We start from the raw sequence: 18768 nt of genomic DNA on the forward strand, positions 1-18768 counted from the left end.
GCGCTGTGGCTTTGTTGGTTAAAGCGCCTGTCTAGTAAACAGGAGATCCTGAGTTCAAATCTCAGCAGTACCTTTCTATTTTTAAAAAGCATTATATGATAAAAAGATTTTTAAAAATGCATAAAAGGTCTAGCAGGACATCAATAGTGAGAAGAGTAACAAATTGGGATAAGATAGTTGCTGTATGCATACGTACTTTAAAAAATAAAAGTAAAATCCTTCTTCAGTGATTAAATGAATATCATAACATTAGTCAAAGGATAATGGTTAGTATATTGTAATTACAACACATTTCTACAACTTTAAAGACTTACCTTTCAAATTTTACATGTAGATAGTTCTACTTATTCTTCCTAGTTCGATAGTAATACCGAATCATGTCTTTTATCAATATTCTGGGCAAATATAAAAGAATAATAATAATTGGAAGATTCCCAGACGTTTCTTCTTCATATATTAGATAAACTTTCAAAACATAGATGAAATGATTTGAAACTAAGATTATATTTTTGTTTGTTTACAGCTTTTTAAGTCAATGGTAGAGGTCTACAAATTTCACAATCATCTGACCCACTTCGATAGATGTTACTCAAGCATATTTTGATAATATTTGAGTCATTATTGATATGAGTATTAACTGGAATAGGAAGATTTTTTAAAGTTTGAGATTTTAATGTATAAACATCATGAATTGCGCAGAGTAAAATTTTAATTTAATATTTTAATGTATGCAGTAAACAACATCAAATCTTCTTAAAAAGCCTACTTGAATCCAGTTGACAGCATTTTCCCTATTGAGGCTGAACACAAAAAGCATGGCCCAAAGCGAAGTGAAGCCACTAACGATCAAATCTCTTTTAGCAAAAAAAATATTACCTGAAAATTTTACAGAAAATTCAATCCATCTGATTTATCATTTATTTGTAAAATATAGTTTAAAGCAAATCCACTAACCTACAAATCTTTATTGAAGAAAATATCACATGCTAATTTTATAAAAAATACAAAAAATCTCATATATTGTTCATTTGTAAAACTCGACAAACGTACCAAAGCCCAGAACACACAAAAAACCCCCAATGCATTATTATTTAGATGTCTAAAACAACTCCTACAAAAACCATCCGGATGTACTTGAATGTCAGGCGCTGTGGCTTAGTTGGTTAAAGTTCCTGTCTTGTAAACAGGAGATCCTGAGTTCGAATCTCAGCAGTGCCTTCTCTAAATCTGTCATATTTAATTCATATTAAAAAAGTATAAAGGTCTCTAAAATACAATGTAGGGTAATTTAAATGTGTGTTAAATTACATGATAATATAAGTTGTTTATTGGATGTTAAAATGTAAATGGCATAGAATGTGCTTTTTTTCTTAATATTTCAGGCCATGTCAGTCTCTGAGACCAAAAAAAAACACCTGGTACTACAAGGCGCTGTGGCTTAGTTGGTTAAAGCGCCTGTCTAGTAAACAGGAGATCCTGAGATCGAATCTCAGCAGTGCCTTTCTATTTCGAAAAAGCATCATATGATAAAAAGATTTTTAAAAATGCATAAAAGGTCTAGCAGGACATCAAATCTTCTTAAAAAGCCTACTTGAATCCAGTTGACAGCATTTTCCCTATTGAGGCTGAACACAAAAAGCATGACCCAAAGCGAAGTGAAGCCACTAACGATCAAATCTCTTTTAGCAAAAAAAATATTACCTGAAATTTTTACAGAAAATTCAATCCATCTGATTTATCATTTATTTGTAAAATATAGTTTAAAGCAAATCCACTAACCTACAAATCTTTATTGAAGAAAATATCACATGCTAATTTTGTAAAAAATACAATAAATCTCATATATTGTTCATTTGTAAAACTCGACAAACGTACCAAAGCCCAGAACACACAAAAAGCCTCCAATATATTATTATTTAGATGTCTAAAACAACTCCTACAAAAACCATCCGGATGTAATTGAATGTCAGGCGCTGTGGCTTAGTTGGTTAAAGCGCCTGTCTTGTAAACAGGAGATCCTGAGTTCGAATCTCAGCAGTGCCTTCTCTAAATCTGTTATATTTAATTGATATTAAAAAAGTATAAAGGTCTCTAAAATACAATGTAGGATAATTAAAATCTGTGTTAAATTACATGATAATATAAGTTGTTTATTGGATGTTAAAATGTAAATGGCATAGAATTTGCTTTTTTTCTTAATATTTCAGGCCATGTCAGTCTCTGAGACCAAATAAAACACCTGGTACTACAAGGCGCTGTGGCTTAGTTGGTTAAAGCGCCTGTCTAGTAAATAGGAGATCCTGAGTTCGAATCTCAGCAGTGCCTTTCTATTTTTAAAAAGCATTATATGATAAAAAGATTTTTAAAAATGCCTAAAAGGTCTAGCAGGACATCAATAGTGAGAAGAGTAACACATTTGGATAAGATAGTTGCTGTATGCATACGTACTTTAAAAAATAAAAGTAAAATCCTTCTTCAGTGATTTAATGAATATCATAACATTAGTCAAAGGATAATGGTTAGTATATTGTAATTACAACACATTTCTACAACTTTAAAGACTTACCTTTCAAATTTTACATGTAGATAGTTCAACTTATTCTTCCTAGTTCGATAGTAATACCAAATCATGTCTTTTATCAATATTCTGGGCAAATATAAAAGAATAATAATAATTGGAAGATTCCCAGACATTTCTTCTTCATATATTAGATAAACGTTCAAAACATAGATGAAATGATTTGAAACTAAGATTATATTTTTGTTTGTTTACAGCTTTTTAAGTCAATGGTAGAGGTCTACAAATTTCACAATCATCTGACCCACTTCGATAGATGTTACTCAAGCATATTTTGATAAAAGTTGAATCATTATTGATATGAGTACTCACTGGAATAGGAAGATTTTTTAAAGTTTGAGATTTTATTCCAAGTTCTTTTTTATTGAAATAGTTTGGCAAACATATAATAAGGATAAGTCAAGATATAAGGAATATGACAATTTTAGATGTAACATAATGACCAATTCCAGTTGACAACATTAATCATTGAGAGAAAAAACAAATTTCTTTTAAAACAAAACTGGGAATGGCCTTGACGGCCAGAAAGAGGGATGGGGGAAACAAAAAGAAAATGAAAATGAAAGAATTCAGGTAAAATAGAATACAATATATTTGGTTTAAACTGGGTGAATTGAGAAGTACCAGCTAGCATAGTAAAAAGGGGTAGGTGTTCTCCTATAAGGGTGTCAGTTATAAGGATTCGTGTACTCACAAGGAAATAGTTACGTCAGTAGGGGTGATTCACTGACCGATGTTGCTGTTTTCGTATATTGTGTCCACATATCTTGGGCAATAAGGAATATGTCTCTGGAGTCTAGCCTGAAAGATCTATACTCTTCCAGTTCTATAAGGTCAGTGACTTTGTGTCTCCAAAGTGTTACATTTGGTGGATCAGGAGATTTCCAGGACTTAGCAATGAGGGATTTGGCACTATTTATGAGAATGCGTAAAAGGATGCTGTGAGCTTTAGAGGGTAGCCTAATATGTTTATTTAAAAGAAATATTAGCGGATCTAATGGTAATGTAAGCTGAAAGATATTTTCTATTTCTCCTATGAGGGTTCTCCAGTATGAGTTTATGCTGTTGCACCACCACCACATGTGGCCCATGCCACTGCCAACGTGGCCGCAGCGCCAACAGCGATTACTAGTTGTGGGGTATAATCTATGCAAACGTCTGGGGGTGAGGTACCAGTTATGGAGGATTTTATAGTTCATCTCCAGCATAGCTGCCGAGGATGAAGAAGATTTGGTGTTACTAAAAATAGAGGATGCTGTATGGGGTAGGATGATGACTCCTAGTTCCCTTTCCCAGGACTCAATAGTCCCCGGTAGGTTGCCAGGAGGGGGGTGGGACAGTATTGAGTATATCTTAGATAGGGTATGGTTTAAGGAAATAGGGGATGATAGTAGAGTCTCAAGCTTAGTCTTAGGTCTGAGCATATTGAGCGAATATTTATGTGACGTGATATAATGGTGAAGTCTCCTGTAATGGAACCAGTTTTGGGCCCAGTCAAAGTTTAATTCTTGTAGTTTTGCCTGAGAGTGCAGGTGATCGTTATCAGAGAGATGATGAATCGCCACATCAGGGGAAGGGGTGATATGCGAGGAATGGGTTTTTAGCTCTGTCAGAGAGAACTCAGGGTTGTGTACTAACGAGGTAAGGGGGGAGGGTCTGGATGAAAGGTGAGGATTGTTCACGTTTGCCCTATCCCATTGAATTAGGGTTTCCTTAGTGATAGGGTTTTCTAAGTTCTTGGCAATGGGGGTGGATCTAGGAGTCCAGCACAGGGAATGTAAGTGTAAATCTTTATGTAAGTGTTCCTCAAGCGAGATCCACCTCTTCTGAGTCTTATGGACCCTCCAGTCGAGTATTCGCTGGATGAAAATAGCAGATCTATAGAGCTCTAAGTTAGGGACCCCGAGGCCGCCATGAATACGAGGGGTTAACATTATTCGCTTATTAATCCTTGAGTAACCACCTCTCCATATAAATGAACTAAATAGTTGTTGTAAATTCTTAAGGTAATGGGGAGGGAGTGGGACGGGGAGGGTTTGTAGCAGGTAAAGAAGTCTAGGGAAGGCAGTCATTTTTATGGCATTAATTCTGCCAATCCATGATAGGCGTCTTGAGTGCCACGACGAAAGTTCCCTTTCTAGGGATAGCTTTAGGGGGGCGTAATTTAGATTGAAGATAGACTCTAAATCCTCGGTAAGGTGGATACCTAGGTATCGTAAGGAGGTTCTACACCTACGGAAGGGGCAAATTAGTTCAATTTGTTGGGCAAGAGTATGTGGTAATGAGACACCAATGTATTCTGATTTGGCCTGATTAATGAGGAAATTGGATAGTTTATTAAAAAGCGAAAGCTCCTCTAGAAGGATAGGGATCGATGTGTCGGGAGAAGTAAGGGAGAACAGCACATCGTCTGCAAAAAGGGATAATTTGTAGGTCTCATTCCCTATTGTTATACCTTTGATATCTGGATTAAGTCTGATCTTAGTGGCAAATGCCTCTAATAGGCACACAAACAGAAGTGGGGATAAGGGGCATCCCTGCCTAGTACCATTCGAAATCGGGAATGGCGAGGAAAGGATACCGTTTAAGGAGATTCGAGCACTAGGGTTCTGGTATAGGGCAAAAATTCTATGGAGCATGAGCTCTCCCAATCCCATGGTCTGTAAGGTGGATTTGAGGAAGGACCATCGGACCCGGTCAAAGGCCTTCTCCGCGTCGGTGGATAACCAGATCGCGGGAAGGCCTTGTTTTTTAGAATGCCATAAGAGGTGGAGATTGCGAACCGTGTTATCTTTAGCCTCCCTGAAGGGGACGAATCCCACCTGATCTTGATGAACTAAGTATGGGAGATATTGGTTCAATCTGGTTGCTATCATTTTGGCGTAGATTTTTACATCTGCATTTAGCAGGGAGATCGGTCTGTAGTTGGGAATAGCATCGGGGGATTTATTAGGTTTAGGAATTACGGAGATATGAGCTAGAAAGGATTGGGAAGAGAAGAATTTATTATTGTCGATATCTGTGAAATGGGCCAACAGGTAGGGGGCAAGGGTGTCTGTAAATTTGGAGTAATATGAGTGGCCAAAGCCATCAGGGCCTGGGGCCTTGCCCGGGGGGAAGGAGAGGATGGCGTTCTGTAGTTCTTTTAACGTGAAAGGTGATTCCAGGTCAGATTTTTGTTCTGTCGTCAGGGAGGGGAGATGTAGGGAGGTCAAGTAGTCAGTAATTTCTGCTGGGGAAGGGGGGGTGCCATTGTTATCTAAGTTATAAAGGTCTTTGTAATATGAACGAAATTGGTTCGCGATATCAGAAGAGGTAGACCATGCCTTGCCTGTTTTATCTTTTATGGACATTATATAACCCCTAGAGGCTTTGTTGCGTAGTAGGCGAGCCAATAGTTTACCTTGTTTATTCCCTCCTTCGTAAAACCGTCTTCTTAGGAAAAGAGCTCTACGTTTGGCCTCTAAACCCAAAAGGAGGGTTAGCTGACCTTGTTTGTGCTTAATATGTTCGAGTAGGGAGGGGTTATTGGGGAATCTTTTATGGGAGTCTTGTAGTTTTTCTAATTCTTCTAAAAGGTGTCTAAGTGCAAGGGTGTTTTGTTTATTTCTTTCAGCTTTGATCGCTATAAGCTCTCCTCTAAGTACACATTTGTGGGCTTCCCAAACATTGAGGGGAGAAACGTCTGGGGTGGAGTTAGAAGTGAAATAGGATTCCAGAGACTTAGTAATTTGTATTTTAACTATAGGGTCAGATAGGAGCGATTCATCAAGCCTCCACAAACGATCCTGTCTTTGAGAGGTGGGCCAATTGAGGGAACAGGAGATCATGGCGTGGTCTGACCACGTGATGGACATAATGTTAGTGGATTGGACCAGGGCAAGGCTAGTAACATCAATCATCAGGTAATCAATGCGGGAGTAGGATTGGTGGGGATATGAATAAAACGTATAATCTTTGACCGTGGGATAATGTATTCTCCAAGCATCATGGACATTGAGCCTGGAGATGTGGGACTTGATCGTTTTTAGAACCTTCTGGGGAATCGCGGACGATCCCGAAGAACAGTCCAGGTTGGGGTCAAACGCTAAGTTGAAATCCCCTCCCAAAATTAAACTGCCCCTAGATAATTCGGAGATGGTGTTACACGATTGAAGGAAAAATTGGGTGTGGCAGGAATTAGGAGCATATATATTGGCGATAGTGACAACTTTATTGAAAAGTTTGCCAGTGATAACAATCAGTCTACCTTCTCTGTCTTTGAAGATGTTAGTGATATGGAAGGGGATCTGTTTGTGGATTAGTATTCCCACACCATTGTGTTTAGAAGTGTTTGAGGATAAGAACACTTGGCCAAATTTCCTAAGGGACTGTAGAGGTTCCCTGCCTTTCTTGAAATGAGTCTCCTGTATTAGGATGATATCACTTTTTTGTCTATGGTAGTCTCTCAAGGCTTGGGATCTTTTTTGAGGGGTGTTCAGTCCCTTAACATTATGGGACATTATTTTAATAGACCTAAGGTGTGTGGCCATAGGAAAGATGTGTGAGGTCAATTATATTTCTAAAGGTGTGGGATTGAGAGGAGGCAAAATGCTTGTGGATTGAATGTGGAGTTATATGATAGCTATTGTGTGAGTAATTGTGAGGAGAAGCATGATGATAAGTGGTTGACCAATGTTTGAGGTAGTTGGAGTGGCTGGATAGACTGGTACAGTAAGCATTAAAACATTCAGTAACTTGCAGTTTAACTATAAAGAACATGAATTCAACAAGTAAAATATGCAAAACAAACAAACAAACACAAGGATGAAAATTCTTCCAACAATAGGTGGTGTGTATTAAGGTTTGTGAATACACCATTCGGGGGGTAGGAATGATGTCGGATAACCCTAAATGGCATTCAAACATTAAATGACGAAAAATAAGGCATTGTTAGCAACTATAAAAATTAGACTAGAATGGACATATTGAAGTAGCAAGGCGATTAAGAACAAGAACAAACAAGCAAAAAAGTCGTTCATACAATACCCCTGGAACAACCTATCATAGAGTCCTTCAGGGAGAAATGTCCAGTAGAGGAAATGTCCAGGGACAAACCCACGCTTGCGCGCAGGAAATGTGTATGGTAAGTAGAGGGCCTCAGGATTCTGTAGCTGCAGATGAAGGGCCAGTCTTGCGTCGTTTAGGTTCTGCCCTTGACCAACTCAGTCTTTGTTCTCTGGAAGATCCTTCCCTTGAGCAATCCGGCTCAGGGGTTGGGACAATAATTTTCTCTGGGGGGGGGTCAAAAGATATGTTGAGTTTCCTGGATATGTCCTCCAAGTCAGAGAAGTTTTTATAAATGATCTGTCCTCCATTGAAAGAAATAATTAAGCTAAAAGGGAAGCCCCATCGATATTTAATACTTTTTTCCTGAAGGACTTTGGTGATGAAACGAACCTCTCTTCTGCGCTGAATTGTCTGGGGACATAGGTCTTGATAGATCTGTAGATTGTGGTTATGGAAAAGGATTGACCTCCTAGTTCTAGCGGCTTGCCAGATCTCCTCCTTGGTGGTAAACTTTAAAAATCTAATAATAACATCCCTGGGGGGTGCCGGGGGTCGTGCAGGAGGCCTGAGGGCCCTATGGATTCTCTCGATGTCATCATGATGTATGGGAGGAGCTTGAGGTAGTAGGACTTGGAAGAGCTCAGTGACATAGGCCCTAAGTTGCTCCTGAGAGACATCCTCAGGTATACCCCTGAGGCGCAGATTGTTCCTCCGCCCTCGATTTTCAAGGTCCTCAATTTTATCATTAAGATTTTGCAGCATAGAGTCTTGGATAGATATTTGTTGGGAATTCAAGCTAACCATGTTGTTAAGGTGATCTTGTCCCTCCTCTAAGAATTCCATCCTAGAACCAAGGTCATTAAGATCCTTCTTTAGGTCTTTTATTTCATTTTTAATAAAATTCTTCAAATCGGCAATATCAGATTTAGATGGGAGACCAGCAATCTGGGACTGAATAGACTGCAAGGGGTCTTGTGTGTTATTGGCAGCGGGGTTAACAGGAGTGGAATCTGTGGCCTGCATTGTGGTCGTGCCAGTAGAATCCTGAGGATGGAAGAAGGATGACACTGAAGGGCCAAGCTGGTTTAATTTGCCTTGTTTTTCAGGTTTATTACCCTTCCTGCCTGCCATGCTGGGAGTAGAGATGGCATGGACAGGAAGGGGAGCGAGAATGTCTGACTTAGATTATGAGATTGGTAATGGATAGGGGAGACTAGGTGGCAGTGATAATAACGGCCTTGGGGAGCACGTGGCAGATTGGAAGATAGTGGAGGCAGGCCGCAGGGCCTATGAGTAAGATTGTATCACTAGGCCTCAGTATCCCCAGGGGGAAATGATATGATCTAGCCGGTTCTGTGAGATGTAAAATAGTCCGGTCTACCCCTGTGCTTCCCCGCTAGTCATATTCAGGTTCAATGAGAATGTTTATGGTGTTATGCTTGCCTGAGCATAACAAAAAATCTCATATATTGTTCATTTGTAAAACTCGACAAACGTACCAAAGCCCAGAACACACAAAAAACCTCCAATGCATTATTATTTGGATGTCTAAAACAACTCCTACAAAAACCATCCGGATGTAATTGAATGTCAGGCGCTGTGGCTTTGTTGGTTAAGGCGCCTGTCTTGTAAACAGGAGATCCTGAGTTCGAATCTCAGCAGTGCCTTCTCTAAATATGTCATATTTAATTGATATTAAAAAAGTATAAAGGTCTCTAAAATACAATGTAGGATAATTTAAATGTGTGTTAAATTACATGATAATATAAGTTGTTTATTGGATGTTAAAATGTAAATGGCATAGAATGTGCTTTTTTCTTAATATTTCAGGCCATGTCAGTCTCTGAGACCAAAAAAAACACCTGGTACTACAAGGCGCTGTGGCTTAGTTGGTTAAAGCGCCTGTCTAGTAAACAGGAGATCCTGAGTTCGAATCTCAGCAGTGCCTTTCTATTTTTAAAAAGCATCATATGATAAAAAGATTTTTAAAAATGCATAAAAGGTCTAGCAGGACATCAAATCTTCTTAAAAAGCCTACTTGAATCCAGTTGACAGCATTTTCCCTATTGAGGCTGAACACAAAAAGCATGACCCAAAGCGAAGTGAAGCCACTAACGATCAAATCTCTTTTAGCAAAAAAAAATATTACCTGAAAATTTTACAGAAAATTCAATCCATGTGATTTATCATTTATTTGTAAAATATAGTTTAAAGCAAATCCACTAACCTACAAATCTTTATTGAAGAAAATATCACATGCTAATTTTGTAAAAAATACAATAAATCTCATATATTGTTCATTTGTAAAACTCGACAAACGTACCAAAGCCCAGAACACACAAAAAACCTCCAATGTATTATTATTTAGATGTCTAAAACAACTCCTACAAAAACCATCCGGATGTAATTGAATGTTAGGCGCTGTGGCTTAGTTGGTTAATGCGCCTGTCTTGTAAACAGGAGATCCTGAGTTCGAATCTCAGCAGTGCCTTCTCTAAATCTGTTATATTTAATTGATATTAAAAAAGTATAAAGGTCTCTAAAATACAATGTAGGATAATTTAAATGTGTGTTAAATTACATGATAATATAAGTTGTTAATTGGATGTTAAAATGTAAATGGCATAGAATGTACTTTTTTTCTTAATATTTCAGGCCATGTCAGTCTCTGAGACCAAAAAAAACACCTGGTACTACAAGGCGCTGTGGCTTAGTTGGTTAAAGCGCCTGTCTAGTAAACAGGAGATCCTGAGTTCGAATCTCAGCAGTGCCTTTCAATTTTTAAAAAGCATTATATGATAAAAAGATTTTTAAAAATGCATAAAAGGTCTAGCAGGACATCAATAGTGAGAAGAGTAACAAATTGGGATACGATAGTTGCTGTATGCATACGTACTTTAAAAAATAAAAGTAAAATCCTTCTTCAGTGATTAAATGAATATCATAACATTAGTCAAAGGATAATGGTTAGTATATTGTAATTACAACACATTTCTACAACTTTAAAGACTTACCTTTCAAATTTTACATGTAGATAGTTCAACTTATTCTTCCTAGTTCGATAGTAATACCGAATCATGTCTTTTATCACTATTCTGGGCAAATATAAAAGAATAATAATAATTGGAAGATTCCCAGACATTTCTTCTTCATATATTAGATAAACTTTCAAAACATAGATGAAATGATTTGAAACTAAGATTATATTTTTGTTTGTTTACAGCTTTTTAAGTCAATGGTAGAGGTCTACAAATTTCACAATCATCTGGCCCACTTCGATAGATGTTACTCAAGCATATTTTGATAATATTTGAGTCATTATTGATATGAGTACTCACTGGAATAGGAAGATTTTTTAAAGTTTGAGATTTTAATGTATAAACATCATGAATTGCGCAGAGTAAAATTTTTAATTAATATTTTAATGTATGCAATAAACAACATCTTAAAAAGCCTACTTGAATCCAGTTGACAGCATTTTCCCTATTGAGGCTGAACACAAAAAGCATGGCCCAAAGCGAAGTGAAGCCACTAACAATCAAATCTCTTTTAGAAAAAAAAATATTACCTGAAAATTTTACAGAAAATTCAATCCATCTGATTTATCATTTATTTGTAAAATATAGTTTAAAGCAAATCCACTAACCTACAAATCTTTATTGAAGAAAATATCACATGCTAATTTTATAAAAAATACCAAAAATCTCATATATTGTTCATTTGTGAAACTCGACAAACATACCAAAGCCCAAAACACACAAAAAACCTCCAATGCATTATTATTTAGATGTCTAAAACAACTCCTACAAAAACCATCCGGATGTAATTGAATGTCAGGTGCTGTGGCTTAGTTGGTTAAAGCGCCTGTCTTGTAAACAGGAGATCCTGAGTTCGAATCTCAGCAGTGCCTTCTCTAAATCTGTCATATTTAATTGATATTAAAAAAGTATAAAGGTCTCTAAAATACAATGTAGGATAATTAAAATGTGTGTTAAATTACATGATAATATAAGTTGTTTATTGGATGTTAAAATGTAAATGGCATAGAATGTACTTTTTTTTCTTAATATTTCAGGCCATGTCAGTCTCTGAGACCAAAAAAAACACCTGGTACTACAAGGCACTGTGGCTTAGTTGGTTAAAGCGCCTGTCTAGTAAACAGGAGATCCTGAGTTCGAATCTCAGCAGTGCCTTTCTATTTTTAAAAAGCATTATATGATAAAAAGATTTTTAAAAATGCATAAAAGGTCTAGCAGGACATCAATAGTGAGAAGAGTAACAAATTGGGATAAGATAGTTGCTGTATGCATACGTACTTTAAAAAATAAAAGTAAAATCCTTCTTCAGTGATTAAATGAATATCATAACATTAGTCAAAGGATAATGGTTAGTATATTGTAATTACAACACATTTCTACAACTTTAAAGACTTACCTTTCAAATTTTACATGTAGATTGTTCAACTTATTCTTCCTAGTTCGATAGTAATACCGAATCATGTCTTTTATCAATATTCTGGGCAAATATAAAAGAATAATAATAATTGAAAGATTCCCAGACGTTTCTTCTTCATATATTAGATAAACTTTCACAACATAGATGAAATGATTTGAAACTAAGATTATATTTTTGTTTGTTTACAGCTTTTTAAGTCAATGGTAGAGGTCTACAAATTTCACAATCATCTGACCCACTTCGATAGATGTTACTCAAGCATATTTTGATAATATTTGAGTCATTATTGATATGAGTACTCACTGGAGTAGGAAGATTTTTTAAAGTTTGAGATTTTAATGTATAAACATCATGAATTGCGCAGAGTAAAATTTTAATTTAATATTTTAATGTATGCAGTAAACAACATCAAATCTTCTTAAAAAGCCTACTTGAATCCAGTTGACAGCATTTTCCCTATTGATGCTGAACACAAAAAGCCTGGCCCAAAGCGAAGTGAAGCCACTAACGATCAAATCTCTTTTAGCAAAAAAATATTACCTGAAAATTTTACAGAAAATTCAATCCATCTGATTTATCATTTATTTGTAAAATATAGTTTAAAGCAAATCCACTAACCTACAAATCTTTATTGAAGAAAATATCACATGCTAATTTTATAAAAAATACAAAAAATCTCATATATTGTTCATTTGTAAAACTCGACAAACGTACCAAAGCCCAGAACACACAAAAAACCTCCAATGCATTATTATTTAGATGTCTAAAACAACTCCTACAAAAACCATCCCGATGTAATTGAATGTCAGGCGCTGTGGCTTAGTTGGTTAAAGCGCCTGTCTTGTAAACAGGAGATCTTGAGTTCGAATCTCAGCAGTGCCTTCTCTAAATCTGTCATGTTTAATTGATATAAAAAAAGTATAAAGGTCTCTAAAATACAATGTAGGATAATTAAAATGTGTGTTAAATTACATGATAATATATGTTGTTTATTGGATGTTAAAATGTAAATGGCATAGAATGTGCTTTTTTTCTTAATATTTCAGGCCATGTCAGTCTCTGAGACCAAAAAAAACAACTGGTACTACAAGGCGCTGTGGCTTAGTTGGTTAAAGCGCATGTCTAGTAAACAGGAGATCCTGAGTTCGAATCTCAGCAGTGCCTTCTCTAAATCTGTCATATTTATTTGATATTAAAAAAGTATAAAGGTCTCTAAAATAAAATGTAGGATAATTAAAATCTGTGTTAAATTACATGATAATATAAGTTGTTTATTGGATGTTAAAATGTAAATGGCATAGAATGTGCTTTTTTTCTTAATATTTCAGGCCATGTCAGTCTCTGAGAGCAAATAAAACACCTGGTACTACAAGGCGCTGTGGCTTAGTTGGTTAAAGCGCCTGTCTAGTAAACAGGAGATCCTGAGTTCGAATCTCAGCAGTTCCTTTCTATTTTTAAAAAGCATTATATGATAAAAAGATTTTTAAAAATGCATAAAAGGTCTAGCAGGACATCAATAGTGAGAAGAGTAACAAATTGGGATAAGATAGTTGCTGTATGCATACGTACTTTAAATAATAAAAGTAAAATCCTTCTTCAGTGATTAAATGAATATCATAACATTAGTCAAAGGATAATGGTTAGTATATTGTAATTACAACACATTTCTACAACTTTAAAGACTTACCTTTCAAATTTTACATGTAGATAGTTCAACTTATTCTTCCTAGTTCGATAGTAATACCGAATCATGTCTTTTATCAATATTCTGGGCAAATATAAAAGAATAATAATAATTGGAAGATTCCCAGACGTTTCTTCTTCATATATTAGATAAACTTTCAAAACATAGATGAAATGATTTGAAACTAAGATTATAATTTTGTTTGTTTACAGCTTTTTAAGTCAATGGTAGAGGTCTACAAATTTCACAATCATCTGACCCACTTTGATAGATGTTACTCAAGCATATTTTGATAATATTTGAGTCATTATTGATATGAGTACTCACTGGAATAGGAAGATTTTTTAAAGTTTGAGATTTTAATGTATAAACATCATGAATTGCGCAGAGTAAAATTTTTAATTAATATTTTAATGTATGCAATAAACAACATCTTAAAAAGCCTACTTGAATCCAGTTGACAGCATTTTCCCTATTGAGGCTGAACACAAAAAGCATGGCCCAAAGCGAAGTGAAGCCACTAACGATCAAATCTCTTTTAGAAAAAAAAATATTACCTGAAAATTTTACAGAAAATTCAATCCATCTGATTTATCATTTATTTGTAAAATATAGTTTAAAGCAAATCCACTAACCTACAAATCTTTATTGAAGAAAATATCACATGCTAATTTTATAAAAAATACCAAAAATCTCATATATTGTTCATTTGTAAAACTCGACAAACGTACCAAAGCCCAAAACACACAAAAAACCTCCAATGCATTATTATTTAGATGTCTAAAACAACTCCTACAAAAACCATCCGGATGTAATTGAATGTCAGGTGCTGTGGCTTAGTTGGTTAAAGCGCCTGTCTTGTAAACAGGAGATCCTGAGTTCGAATCTCAGCAGTGCCTTCTCTAAATCTGTCATATTTAATTGATATTAAAAAAGTATAAAGGTCTCTAAAATACAATGTAGGATAATTAAAATGTGTGTTAAATTACATGATAATATAAGTTGTTTATTGGATGTTAAAATGTAAATGGCATAGAATGTACTTTTTTTTCTTAATATTTCAGGCCATGTCAGTCTCTGAGACCAAAAAAAACACCTGGTACTACAAGGCACTGTGGCTTAGTTGGTTAAAGCGCCTGTCTAGTAAACAGGAGATCCTGAGTTCGAATCTCAGCAGTGCCTTTCTATTTTTAAAAAGCATTATATGATAAAAAGATTTTTAAAAATGCATAAAAGGTCTAGCAGGACATCAATAGTGAGAAGAGTAACAAATTGGGATAAGATAGTTGCTGTATGCATACGTACTTTAAAAAATAAAAGTAAAATCCTTCTTCAGTGATTAAATGAATATCATAACATTAGTCAAAGGATAATGGTTAGTATATTGTAATTACAACACATTTCTACAACTTTAAAGACTTACCTTTCAAATTTTACATGTAGATAGTTCAACTTATTCTTCCTAGTTCGATAGTAATACCGAATCATGTCTTTTATCAATATTCTGGGCAAATATAAAAGAATAATAATAATTGAAAGATTCCCAGACGTTTCTTCTTCATATATTAGATAAACTTTCACAACATAGATGAAATGATTTGAAACTAAGATTATATTTTTGTTTGTTTACAGCTTTTTAAGTCAATGGTAGAGGTCTACAAATTTCACAATCATCTGACCCACTTCGATAGATGTTACTCAAGCATATTTTGATAATATTTGAGTCATTATTGATATGAGTACTCACTGGAGTAGGAAGATTTTTTAAAGTTTGAGATTTTAATGTATAAACATCATGAATTGCGCAGAGTAAAATTTTAATTTAATATTTTAATGTATGCAGTAAACAACATCAAATCTTCTTAAAAAGCCTACTTGAATCCAGTTGACAGCATTTTCCCTATTGATGCTGAACACAAAAAGCCTGGCCCAAAGCGAAGTGAAGCCACTAACGATCAAATCTCTTTTAGCAAAAAAATATTACCTGAAAATTTTACAGAAAATTCAATCCATCTGATTTATCATTTATTTGTAAAATATAGTTTAAAGCAAATCCACTAACCTACAAATCTTTATTGAAGAAAATATCACATGCTAATTTTATAAAAAATACAAAAAATCTCATATATTGTTCATTTGTAAAACTCGACAAACGTACCAAAGCCCAGAACACACAAAAAACCTCCAATGCATTATTATTTAGATGTCTAAAACAACTCCTACAAAAACCATCCCGATGTAATTGAATGTCAGGCGCTGTGGCTTAGTTGGTTAAAGCGCCTGTCTTGTAAACAGGAGATCTTGAGTTCGAATCTCAGCAGTGCCTTCTCTAAATCTGTCATGTTTAATTGATATAAAAAAAGTATAAAGGTCTCTAAAATACAATGTAGGATAATTAAAATGTGTGTTAAATTACATGATAATATATGTTGTTTATTGGATGTTAAAATGTAAATGGCATAGAATGTGCTTTTTTTCTTAATATTTCAGGCCATGTCAGTCTCTGAGACCAAAAAAAACAACTGGTACTACAAGGCGCTGTGGCTTAGTTGGTTAAAGCGCATGTCTAGTAAACAGGAGATCCTGAGTTCGAATCTCAGCAGTGCCTTCTCTAAATCTGTCATATTTATTTGATATTAAAAAAGTATAAAGGTCTCTAAAATACAATGTAGGATAATTAAAATCTGTGTTAAATTACATGATAATATAAGTTGTTTATTGGATGTTAAAATGTAAATGGCATAGAATGTGCTTTTTTTCTTAATATTTCAGGCCATGTCAGTCTCTGAGACCAAATAAAACACCTGGTACTACAAGGCGCTGTGGCTTAGTTGGTTAAAGCGTCTGTCTAGTAAACAGGAGATCCTGAGTTCGAATCTCAGCAGTTCCTTTCTATTTTTAAAAAGCATTATATGATAAAAAGATTTTTAAAAATGCATAAAAGGTCTAGCAGGACATCAATAGTGAGAAGAGTAACAAATTGGGATAAGATAGTTGCTGTATGCATACGTACTTTAAAAAATAAAAGTAAAATCCTTCTTCAGTGATTAAATGAATATCATAACATTAGTCAAAGGATAATGGTTAGTATATTGTAATTACAACACATTTCTACAACTTTAAAGACTTACCTTTCAAATTTTACATGTAGATAGTTCAACTTATTCTTCCTAGTTCGATAGTAATACCGAATCATGTCTTTTATCAATATTCTGGGCAAATATAAAAGAATAATAATAATTGGAAGATTCCCAGACGTTTCTTCTTCATATATTAGATAAACTTTCAAAACATAGATGAAATGATTTGAAACTAAGATTATAATTTTGTTTGTTTACAGCTTTTTAAGTCAATGGTAGAGGTCTACAAATTTCACAATCATCTGACCCACTTTGATAGATGTTACTCAAGCATATTTTGATAATATTTGAGTCATTATTGATATGAGTACTCACTGGAATAGGAAGATTTTTTAAAGTTTGAGATTTTAATGTATAAACATCATGAATTGCGCAGAGTAAAATTTTTAATTAATATTTTAATGTATGCAATAAACAACATCTTAAAAAGCCTACTTGAATCCAGTTGACAGCATTTTCCCTATTGAGGCTGAACACAAAAAGCATGGCCCAAAGCGAAGTGAAGCCACTAACAATCAAATCTCTTTTAGAAAAAAAAATATTACCTGAAAATTTTACAGAAAATTCAATCCATCTGATTTATCATTTATTTGTAAAATATAGTTTAAAGCAAATCCACTAACCTACAAATCTTTATTGAAGAAAATATCACATGCTAATTTTATAAAAAATACCAAAAATCTCATATATTGTTCATTTGTAAAACTCGACAAACGTACCAAAGCCCAAAACACACAAAAAACCTCCAATGCATTATTATTTAGATGTCTAAAACAACTCCTACAAAAACCATCCGGATGTAATTGAATGTCAGGTGCTGTGGCTTAGTTGGTTAAAGCGCCTGTCTTGTAAACAGGAGATCCTGAGTTCGAATCTCAGCAGTGCCTTCTCTAAATCTGTCATATTTAATTGATATTAAAAAAGTATAAAGGTCTCTAAAATACAATGTAGGATAATTAAAATGTGTGTTAAATTACATGATAATATAAGTTGTTTATTGGATGTTAAAATGTAAATGGCATAGGATGTGCTTTTTTTCTTAATATTTCAGGCCATGTCAGTCTCTGAGACCAAAAAAAACACCTGGTACTACAAGGCACTGTGGCTTAGTTGGTTAAAGCGCCTGTCTTGTAAACAGGAGATCTTGAGTTCGAATCTCAGCAGTGCCTTCTCTAAATCTGTCATGTTTAATTGATATAAAAAAAGTATAAAGGTCTCTAAAATACAATGTAGGATAATTAAAATGTGTGTTAAATTACATGATAATATATGTTGTTTATTGGATGTTAAAATGTAAATGGCATAGAATGTGCTTTTTTTCTTAATATTTCAGGCCATGTCAGTCTCTGAGACCAAAAAAACAACTGGTACTACAAGGCGCTGTGGCTTAGTTGGTTAAAGCGCATGTCTAGTAAACAGGAGATCCTGAGTTCGAATCTCAGCAGTGCCTTCTCTAAATCTTTCATATTTATTTGATATTAAAAAAGTATAAAGGTCTCTAAAATACAATGTAGGATAATTAAAATCTGTGTTAAATTACATGATAATATAAGTTGTTTATTGGATGTTAAAATGTAAATGGCATAGAATGTGCTTTTTTTCTTAATATTTCAGGCCATGTCAGTCTCTGAGACCAAATAAAACACCTGGTACTACAAGGCGCTTTGGCTTAGTTGGTTAAAGCGCCTGTCTAGTAAACAGGAGATCCTGAGTTCGAATCTCAGCAGTTCCTTTCTATTTTTAAAAAGCATTATATGATAAAAAGATTTTTAAAAATGCATAAAAGGTCTAGCAGGACATCAATAGTGAGAAGAGTAACAAATTGGGATAAGATAGTTGCTGTATGCATACGTACTTTAAAA

At 34.7% G+C, this 18768-nt stretch overlaps 7 non-coding genes across 7 annotated transcripts; all 7 read left to right on the forward strand.

Moving 5' to 3' along the window:
- The first annotated feature begins 1144 nt into the window (after positions 1–1144).
- TRNAT-UGU (transfer RNA threonine (anticodon UGU)) lies at positions 1145–1218 on the forward strand. Its single transcript has one exon. It is a non-coding gene; the product is annotated as a tRNA-Thr (tRNA).
- A 751-nt stretch (positions 1219–1969) lies between these two features.
- TRNAT-UGU (transfer RNA threonine (anticodon UGU)) lies at positions 1970–2043 on the forward strand. The gene has a single exon. It is a non-coding gene; the product is annotated as a tRNA-Thr (tRNA).
- Positions 2044–2251: 208 nt separating this feature from the next.
- TRNAT-AGU (transfer RNA threonine (anticodon AGU)) lies at positions 2252–2325 on the forward strand. Its single transcript has one exon. It is a non-coding gene; the product is annotated as a tRNA-Thr (tRNA).
- Positions 2326–9501: 7176 nt separating this feature from the next.
- On the forward strand, positions 9502–9575 carry TRNAT-AGU (transfer RNA threonine (anticodon AGU)). The gene has a single exon. It is a non-coding gene; the product is annotated as a tRNA-Thr (tRNA).
- Positions 9576–10326: 751 nt separating this feature from the next.
- TRNAT-AGU (transfer RNA threonine (anticodon AGU)) lies at positions 10327–10400 on the forward strand. Its single transcript has one exon. It is a non-coding gene; the product is annotated as a tRNA-Thr (tRNA).
- A 1346-nt stretch (positions 10401–11746) lies between these two features.
- On the forward strand, positions 11747–11820 carry TRNAT-AGU (transfer RNA threonine (anticodon AGU)). Its single transcript has one exon. It is a non-coding gene; the product is annotated as a tRNA-Thr (tRNA).
- Positions 11821–14874: 3054 nt separating this feature from the next.
- TRNAT-AGU (transfer RNA threonine (anticodon AGU)) lies at positions 14875–14948 on the forward strand. Its single transcript has one exon. It is a non-coding gene; the product is annotated as a tRNA-Thr (tRNA).
- The last annotated feature ends 3820 nt before the right edge of the window (positions 14949–18768 follow it).

Source organism: Bombina bombina, chromosome 4 (assembly GCF_027579735.1).
Source record: "Bombina bombina isolate aBomBom1 chromosome 4, aBomBom1.pri, whole genome shotgun sequence".
NCBI lineage: Eukaryota > Metazoa > Chordata > Amphibia > Anura > Bombinatoridae > Bombina > Bombina bombina.